This window comes from Trichechus manatus, unplaced genomic scaffold (assembly GCF_000243295.1).
Source record: "Trichechus manatus latirostris isolate Lorelei unplaced genomic scaffold, TriManLat1.0 scaffold00016, whole genome shotgun sequence".
Lineage (NCBI taxonomy): Eukaryota > Metazoa > Chordata > Mammalia > Sirenia > Trichechidae > Trichechus > Trichechus manatus.
The window spans coordinates 2900632-2909250 of record NW_004443952.1 but is presented as its reverse complement, the minus strand read 5'-3'; positions in this window follow the sequence as shown (position 1 = coordinate 2909250).

Sequence of the window (8619 nt, the reverse complement as noted above, 5' to 3'; positions counted from 1 at the left end):
AAATCCTTGACAACTTCAATCTTTTCTCCGTTTATCATGATGTTGCTTATTGGTCCAGTTGTGAGGATTTTTGTTTTCTTTATGTTGAGGTGCAATCCATAATGAAGGCTGTAGTCTTTGGTCTTCTTCAGTAAGTGCTTCAAATCCTCTTCACTTTCAGCAAGTAAGGTTGTGTCATCTGCATAACACAGGTTGTTAATGAGTCTTCCTTCAATCCTGATGCCTCTTTCTTCTTCATATAGTCCAGTTTCTCAGATTATTTGCTCAGTATACAAATTGAATAAGTGTGGTGAAAGGATACAACTCTGACACATACCTTTCCTGATTTTAAACTATACAATATTCCCTTGTTCTGTTTGAACTACTGCCTCTTAGTCTATGTGCAGGTTTCACATAAGCACAATTAAGTGTTCTGAAATTCCCATTCTCTGCAATGTTATCCATAATTTTTATGATTTACACAGTCCAATGCCTTTGCATTATCAATAAAACACAGGTAAACATCTTTCTGGTATTCTCTGCTTTCAGCCAGCATCCATTTGACATCAACAACGATATCCTTTGTTTCACGTCCTCTTCTGAATCTGGCTTGAATTTCTGACAGTTCCTTGTATATGTACTGCTGCAAACACTTTTGAATGATTTTCTGAAAAATTTTAATTGCATGAGATAATAATGATATTGTTTGATAATTTTCACATTCTGTTGAATCACCTTTCTTTGGAATGGGCACACATATGGATCTCTTCCAGTTGATTGGCCAGGTAACTGTCCTCCAAATTTCTCAACATAGACAAGTGAGCACCTCTAGCACTGCATCCGTTCATTGAAATGTCTCAGCTGGTATTCCACCAATTCCTGGAGCCTCGTTTTTTGCCAATGCCTTCAATGAAGCTTGGACTTCTTCCCTCAGTACCATTGGTTCTTGATCATATAATACTTCCTGAAATGACTGAATGCCAACCAATTCTTTTTGGTACAGTGACTCTGTATTCTTTCTATCTTCTTTTTATACTTTCTTCTTCATTCAATATTTTCCCTGTAGAATCCTTCAGTATCACAACTCAAGGCTTGAATTTTTTCTTCAGTTCTTTCAGCTTGAGAAATTCTGAGTGTGTTCTCCCCTTTTGATTTTCTAACTCTGGGTCTTTGCACATTTCATTTTAATACTTTGTCTTCTTGAGCCATCCTTGAAATTTTCTGTCCAGCTCTTTTACTTCATCATTTTTTCCTTTCACTTTAGCTACTCAATGTTCAAAGGTAAGTTTTAGAGTCTCTTCTGACATTCATTTTGGTCTTTTCTTTCTTTCCTTTCTTTTTAATTACCTCTTGCTTTTTTCATGTATGATATCTTCATGTCATTCCATAACTCGTCTGGTCTTCAGTCATTAGTGTTCAGTGTATCAAATCTATTCTTGAGATGGTCTCTAAATTCAGGTAGGCTATACTCAAGGTGGTACTTTGGCTCTCATGGACTTGTTCTAATTTTCTTCAGCTTCAACTTGAACTTGCATATGAGCCATTGATGGTCTGTTCCACAGTCAGCCCCTGGCCTTGCTCTAACTGATGATATTGAGCTTCTCCATCGTCTCTTTCTACAGATGTAATCAATTTGATTCCTGTGTATTCCATCTGGCAAGGTCCACGTGCATAGCTGCCATTTATATCAGTGAAAAAAGGTATTTGCAATGAAGAAGTCATTGGTCTTGCAAAATTCTATCATGCAATCTCTGGCGTCACTTCTATCACCAAGGTCATACTTTCCAACTACCGATACTTCCTCTTTGTTTCCAGCTTTGGCATTCCAGTCTTCAGTAATTATCAATGCATCTTGATTGCATGTTTGATTTCAGACTGTAGAAGCTGGTAAAAATCATTGATTTCTTCATCTTAGGCCAAAGTGTTTGGTGCATAAATTTGAATAATAGTGGTATTAACTGGTCTTCTTTGTAGGTGTATAGATATTATCCTATTACTAGCAGTGTTGTACTTCAGGATAGATTTTGAAATGTTCTTTTTTAACAATAAATGTTATGCCATTTCTCTTCAATTTGTCATTCCTGGCATAGTAGACCATATGATCGTCTGATTCAAAATGGGCAATACCAGTCCATTTCAGCTCACTAATGCCTAGGATATCGATCTTTATTCGTTCCATTTTGTTTTTGACAAATTCCAATTTTCCTACTTTGAGGAAGCAGCCCTTCCCCAGTCGTATTTTGAGTGCCTTACAACCTGAAGGGCTAATTTCAGGCACTATATTAGACAATATTCTGCTGCTATTCATAAGTTTTTCACTGGTCAGTTTTTTCAGAAGTAGACCACCACATCCTTCTACCTAGTCTGTCTTAGTCTTGAAGCTCTGCTGAAATGTATCCATCAAGACAGACTCTGCTGGTATTTGAAATACCTGTGGCATAATTTCCAGTATCGCAGCAACATGCAAGCCACCACAGTATGACAAACTAACAGACTCATGGTGGATTACGGTATTAGGGTAGAAAAAGCAAAATATATATGACAAAATACTTTTCTAATAACCTCCTAATGCCAAATCCTGTCATTTTTTCCTAGGAGGGGTTACTCTGGTACAGAAAACCAATATATTTTCCACGTAAGAAATTCGATTATTTCTGTTCTGTTGGTTTTTGCTGTTGCTTTGTCTTGGGAGACTAGTTATATAATTAAGAATGCAGAGGCTAACACTAGAAACCTTTTTGATCATTGCCACATTGTGTGACCTTGAACATATGATATGCCTTTGACATTAGTTTCCTTATCACTTAGTATAATTTATAACTTAAAACCATGGCAACAAATGAACAAAAAGTTCTTCCAATGTGACAATACAAGGTGTAGTGCTGAAATAATACATGATGAGTCTAAACACCTTCTCCCTGTGCCTAAATGCCCCCCTGACTGTAAGTGAGATCTCCCTGGAAGATGCATTTATTCTCTCAGACAATCAGAATGTATATAGTAATTTGTGCTTTCAGTGCATAGCAGCTGGGAGAATTTGGTGCCAATAGACTTTTTTTTTTTTTTTTTTTTACTAATATCATTTGGCTTTCTCCTCAAATTAAATTGAAAATGAAACAGTTTGGCAATCCACATTACCACCATCTAGCAACAGTCCCAGGTTGGTTCCACTGCAGTTTGATAATTCACAGACTCATTGGGCAAAAAGGGATTTGGCGAGCTTATCTAATTCAATAGTTCCTAAACCTGGCTGAACATCAACATTTAATGGGGACCTTTAACAAATACAGATTCCTGGGCACCAAGCCCTATTGAACAGTAGGTTAGAATCTACACCGTGGGACCTGGATTTTTTTCTTTACAAAATACCTCAAATGATTCTGATGGTAAGTTTGAGAATCACTGCTTTAATCCATATTACATCTTCAGCTAAAACCCTAAAAGTAGTTGTGTTTGCTTGTTTGTTTGTATGTTTATTCATTCATTCATTTATTTTAATAAAGAATATCCTGCAGTAAAACTCTTAAATTTCCCATTGGTAATTTTCAGACCTCTCACAGGTAAGTGACCAGAATGTGCTGTGTTCATTTTTAGAGACAAGAGGCTAGAAGAGATTCTTCAAAGCATGGGTCCTTCCAGGAGCTCACCATCAGCAATTCTTTGGTGAATTCCTAACAGTGAGGTCACTTTCCGTCCTTTCTGAACTCAGTTTGATTTAGTTCTAAATTTGCTGATTCCTAATGGACTCTGGTGCTTCTTCCTAAAGCAAGGATTGTATCAAAATTTGCTAATGTCCAACTCTCTTACCACCACACTCTTTTTAGACCTCAGGCATCATAGATTAAAAGAAAATGTATCAGACTACACTATCTCCCTGTTTAAAAGCTCTTCATTGATTTCTCACCTAATAAGGAAAACAAACCCATACATCTTATCATGTTCCTGTTCCCATGTGTGATCTTTCTCCTGCTGGCCTTTTCGACGGCATCATATTCTGTTTTCCTTCTTGTTCTCTGGCCTCAAAACTTCCTTTCTGTTTTAAAAACACAACCACCTGCCTCTAGACTTCAACTCTTACGTTTTTTTGCTCTGCCTCAAATATTTTTCTAACAGATCCCTTAGCTCAGTCTTCAGATCCATCTTAACCATCACCTCCTCAGAGGACTTCTCGCCAATTTATTTCATGTCTTCCTCAACACCCTGTCAGTCTTCAGCTAATTACTCAATTTATTTCCTTTGCAGTAACTATTAGAAGCTGTTATTCTCTTCTTGATTATTAATGTACTAATTGATTGTGACCTATCACTCCTGTGGAATACGTGCTTCCTGAGGGCAGATACTTTGTCATTGTTCAGTACTGCAGAATTCCTGGCTCCCAGCATAGTTCCTAGCACTTCCAGGCATTCAATATATATTTGTTGAATGAATAACTTGGTGTAGTGGGTTTTCCCATTTGTCTGGTTCTCCTGAAATCAGAAATAGCCTTTTGCCCAACTTGCAGTATCCTAAGAAACTCTACCTTCACGGCACATCTGTCTGACTTAAAAAGTAATATTATACTCAGTCATCGTGACTCATAACTTACTACAGCCATCTTCATAACTAATATGAATCCCTCTTTCTCCAAAATTAGGTCACATTATTTTCATATGGATTTCAGAAAAAAAAATCCAGTGGCACTTTAAGAGTGTATTCTCAATAATTTACTCTTAGTAAACCACACCCTTGACTTTGAACATCAAGGTCACCATAGCAATTGGACCAACTACCTAATAAAGATATATTATCATTTCATTATTTATACACAACAAACATATTCTTATGAAAGCTTTTTAACCTTTTCATATTGGAGTTTATATGATTCTAAACTTGAAGCATGGCATTGTGGAAAAAGCAGTGGGTCTGAAGCTCTGGCTTAATTATTTCATTCTGTCTGTGATCTTGGAAATGTCATGTCATATATCTGAGCCTAAATGTCCTCTTCAATAAAATGGAGCTAAACCATGGAATTATTGTGACATTCCATATCCAAATAATATACTGTACGTGAATGCATTGTATAAATACCAAAACTTTATTCATATTTAAAGGAATATTATATGAACTAAAGCTACTAGTCATTCATTTAAAAACACTTATTGGACACTGTGATGGTTAATTTAATGTGTCAAGTTGGCTAGGTTATGGTGCCCAGTTGTTTGGTCAATCACTAGATTCTGTTATGAAGTAGTTACATACGATTAAATCAATTGGCCTTAAGTAAAGTAGATTACACTCCATAATGTGTGTGAGTCTCATCTAATTAGTTGAAGGTCTTAAAGGCAAAACAAGAGTTTTTCCTATGGTGTAGTCTGCCTTCAGACTATAAAGAGACATACTTCCAGAATTCCTTCATTCTTCACTCTTCCCATCACCTGACCTATGGATTTGGGGATACAAAACTGCAGGAATCTTTAGCCTGTTGTGTGACCTACAGATTTTGGACTTGCCAGCCCCCCACAATTGCATGAGACAATACCTTAAAACTCTCCCTTCTCTCTCTATTTTCTATTTCTATCTCTGGCAACTGGATATCCACATGCAAAAGAATGAAGCTGGACATACAACTCATATCATATACGAAAATTAACTCAAAATAGATCAAGGACCTAAATGTAAGAAGTAGAAACATAAAACTCCTAGAAGAAAACATAGGTGTATTGCTTCAGGACTCAGTTTTTAATGATGAATTCTTAGATATGACACCAAATCACTAGCAACAAAAGACAAAATAGATAAATTGAACTTCGTAAAAATTAAAAACTTTTGTTCAACAAAGGACTTCAATAACAAAGTGAAAGACAAACTATAGACTGGGATAACATTTTTGGGAACCATATCTCAGATAAGGGTTTAATATCCAGAATATATAAAATCACCCATTTGTGGTATTTTTTGTTACAGCAGCCCTAGGAAACTAAGACAGAATCCTAGAATGTGCAATCTTGTGCTAAGTGCAAGAGACACAGTAAACAAAATAGATACGGTCCGTGTCTTCATGGAGCTTTTGGTCTAATGAGAGAGAGAGATGTTAAATATTCATAAATAACTATGTCATCATTGATTTTGATAAGTGTTATGAAGGAATACTAGTTGAGATTATGAAAGAGTCTTAACACTGATTTATTAATTAGTAGGTAATAACATAGTTTTGAAGCTGATATTGTCCTAGGACAATTCTCTACTACCCTAAAATTATTGATTAGATAATAGATTACAGTATCTATTAAATTTCTTATTTTCAAAGGACACAAAGAGAAGTGGTAGACAGCCAAAAAAGGGAATAGTGGTGTGTACATTAAAAATATTCTAGAGGCTTGAGGGAGATCAGAACTCTTACGCACTGCTTGTGGGAATGCAAAATATACAACCATTTTGGAAAATGATGTGGCACTTCCTTAGAAAGCTAGAAATAGAAATATCATATGATCCAGCAATACTACTCCTAGGAATATATCCTAGAGAAATAAGAGCCATCACACTAACAGACGTATGCACACCCATGTTCATTGCAGCATTGTTCACGATAGCAAAAAGTTGGAAACAACCTAGATGCCCATCAATAGATGAATGGATAAACAAACTATGGTACATACATACAATGGAGTACTACACAACGATAAAGAACAATGAGGAATCTGAAGCATCTCACAACATGGATGAATCTGGAGGTCATTATGCTGAGTGAAATAAGTCCATTACAAAAGGACAAGTATTGTATGAGACCTCTACTATAAAAACTCATGAAAAGGTTTAAGTGAAAAAAAAAACAGACTTTGTTGGTTACGAGGGAGGGGAGAGGTTGGGATGGAAAAACACTAAATAGACAATAAATAAGTGGTAACTTTGGTGAAGGGTAAAACAGCACACAATACTGGGGAATCGAGCACAGCTTGTACAAGGCAAGGTCACGGAAGCTCCATAGACACATCAAAACTCCCTGAGGGATCAAATTACCGGGCTGAGGGCTGTGAGGACCGTGGTTTCAGGGAATATCTAGCTCAATTGTCATAACATAGTTCATAAAGAAAATGTTCTATATTCTACTTTGGTGAGTAACGTCTGGGGTCTTAAAAGTTTATGAGCGGCCGTCTAAGATACTCCACTGGTCTCACCCCATCTGGAGCAGGAATAATGCAGAAAACCAAAGACACAAGGGAAAGATTAGTCCAAAGGACTGATCACAACTACCACAGCCTCCACCAGACTGAGTCCAGCACAACTAGATGGTGCCTGGCTACCACCACTGACTGCTCTGATAGGGGTCACATAAAAGGGTCCCAGACAGCGCTGGAGAAAACTGTAGAACAAAATTCTAACTCATAAAAAAAGACAAGACTTACTGGCCTGACAGAGACTGGAGAAACCCCAAGAGTATGGCCCCTGGACACCCTTTTAGCACAGTAATGAAGTCACTCCTGAGGTTCACCTCTCAGCCAAAGATTAGACAGGCCCATAAAACAAAACAAGACAAAATGTACACACTAGCCCAGGGGCAAGGATGAGAAGGCAGGAGGGGACAGGAAAGTTGGTAATCAAGAACCTAAGGTCGAGAAGGGAAGAGTGTTGACATGTCATGGGGTTATCAACAAATGTCACAAAACAATATGTGTATTGTTTAATGAGAAGCTAGTTTGCTCTATAAACCTTCATCTAAAGTACAATAAAAAAAAAAAAAGAAGGAAGGTAGCAGAGTGGATCTGCAAAGCCTTTACTACACAGCATTAAAGGGTAGTGGGAAAATTGATGGGGCTATACAACAGGGTCACCCCAAACTGCCAGCAGTGCTGTCATTGATCGGACAGTTGGTGTTCCAGCCACTGCAAGGCTGCTGTGCAGAGCCCCAACATCAGGGCTCCAGCTGACCTCTTCAGAGGTCAGATGGCTTCATGAACTCTTGGAGTTCCTGCTGGGATCACAACACAAGGGTATGGCCTTCCTCTCTCCCTTGGGCACTCCGCATCTTCCTAACCCTGGCCAAGTGGCTTAATAATAGCTACTATTTACTGATCACTTGCTATATGGCAGACTCTAGGTTAAGAGCTTTCTGAATTATTGCATTTAATCCTTACAACAACTCTATAAATTAGCTACTATTACTGTAGTTTCCATTTCACATGTAAGCAAAATGAGGTCTAGAAAGACGTGTGCCCATGATCATTGACTAGGAGACAGAGTGGATGGGTTAGCTGAAGTCATAGGATGTGAGCACTGGAAAGGCTCTCACAGAACATCTGGCCTATCCCCTCAGGACAGAGAAGTGAAGTCAGTTGCCCTGGATAACACAGCTGGGCAGTAGAAAAAGTGAGATTATACAGCAGGTGTCCTACCTTTAGTCCTGTGTTCGTCCCCATTATATCCTCTGATCATTTCCATCCACAATGCACACACTCCACCGCCTTTGGACTTCCAAATCATTCATTGTAATTAAAGGGATGGTCATTTAGAAATTGTTTCAATTCAATGCCAAGTTCCTAAGGCCACTCACTGTGTTCCAGGGAGGGATGCTGAAGAGCAAGAAGTTCTTGGTTATTGTTCTTAAACTCCTATAGCATCTGGCTAGGGAGAGAAAAACACACAGACCTGAAACAACCTTAGAAT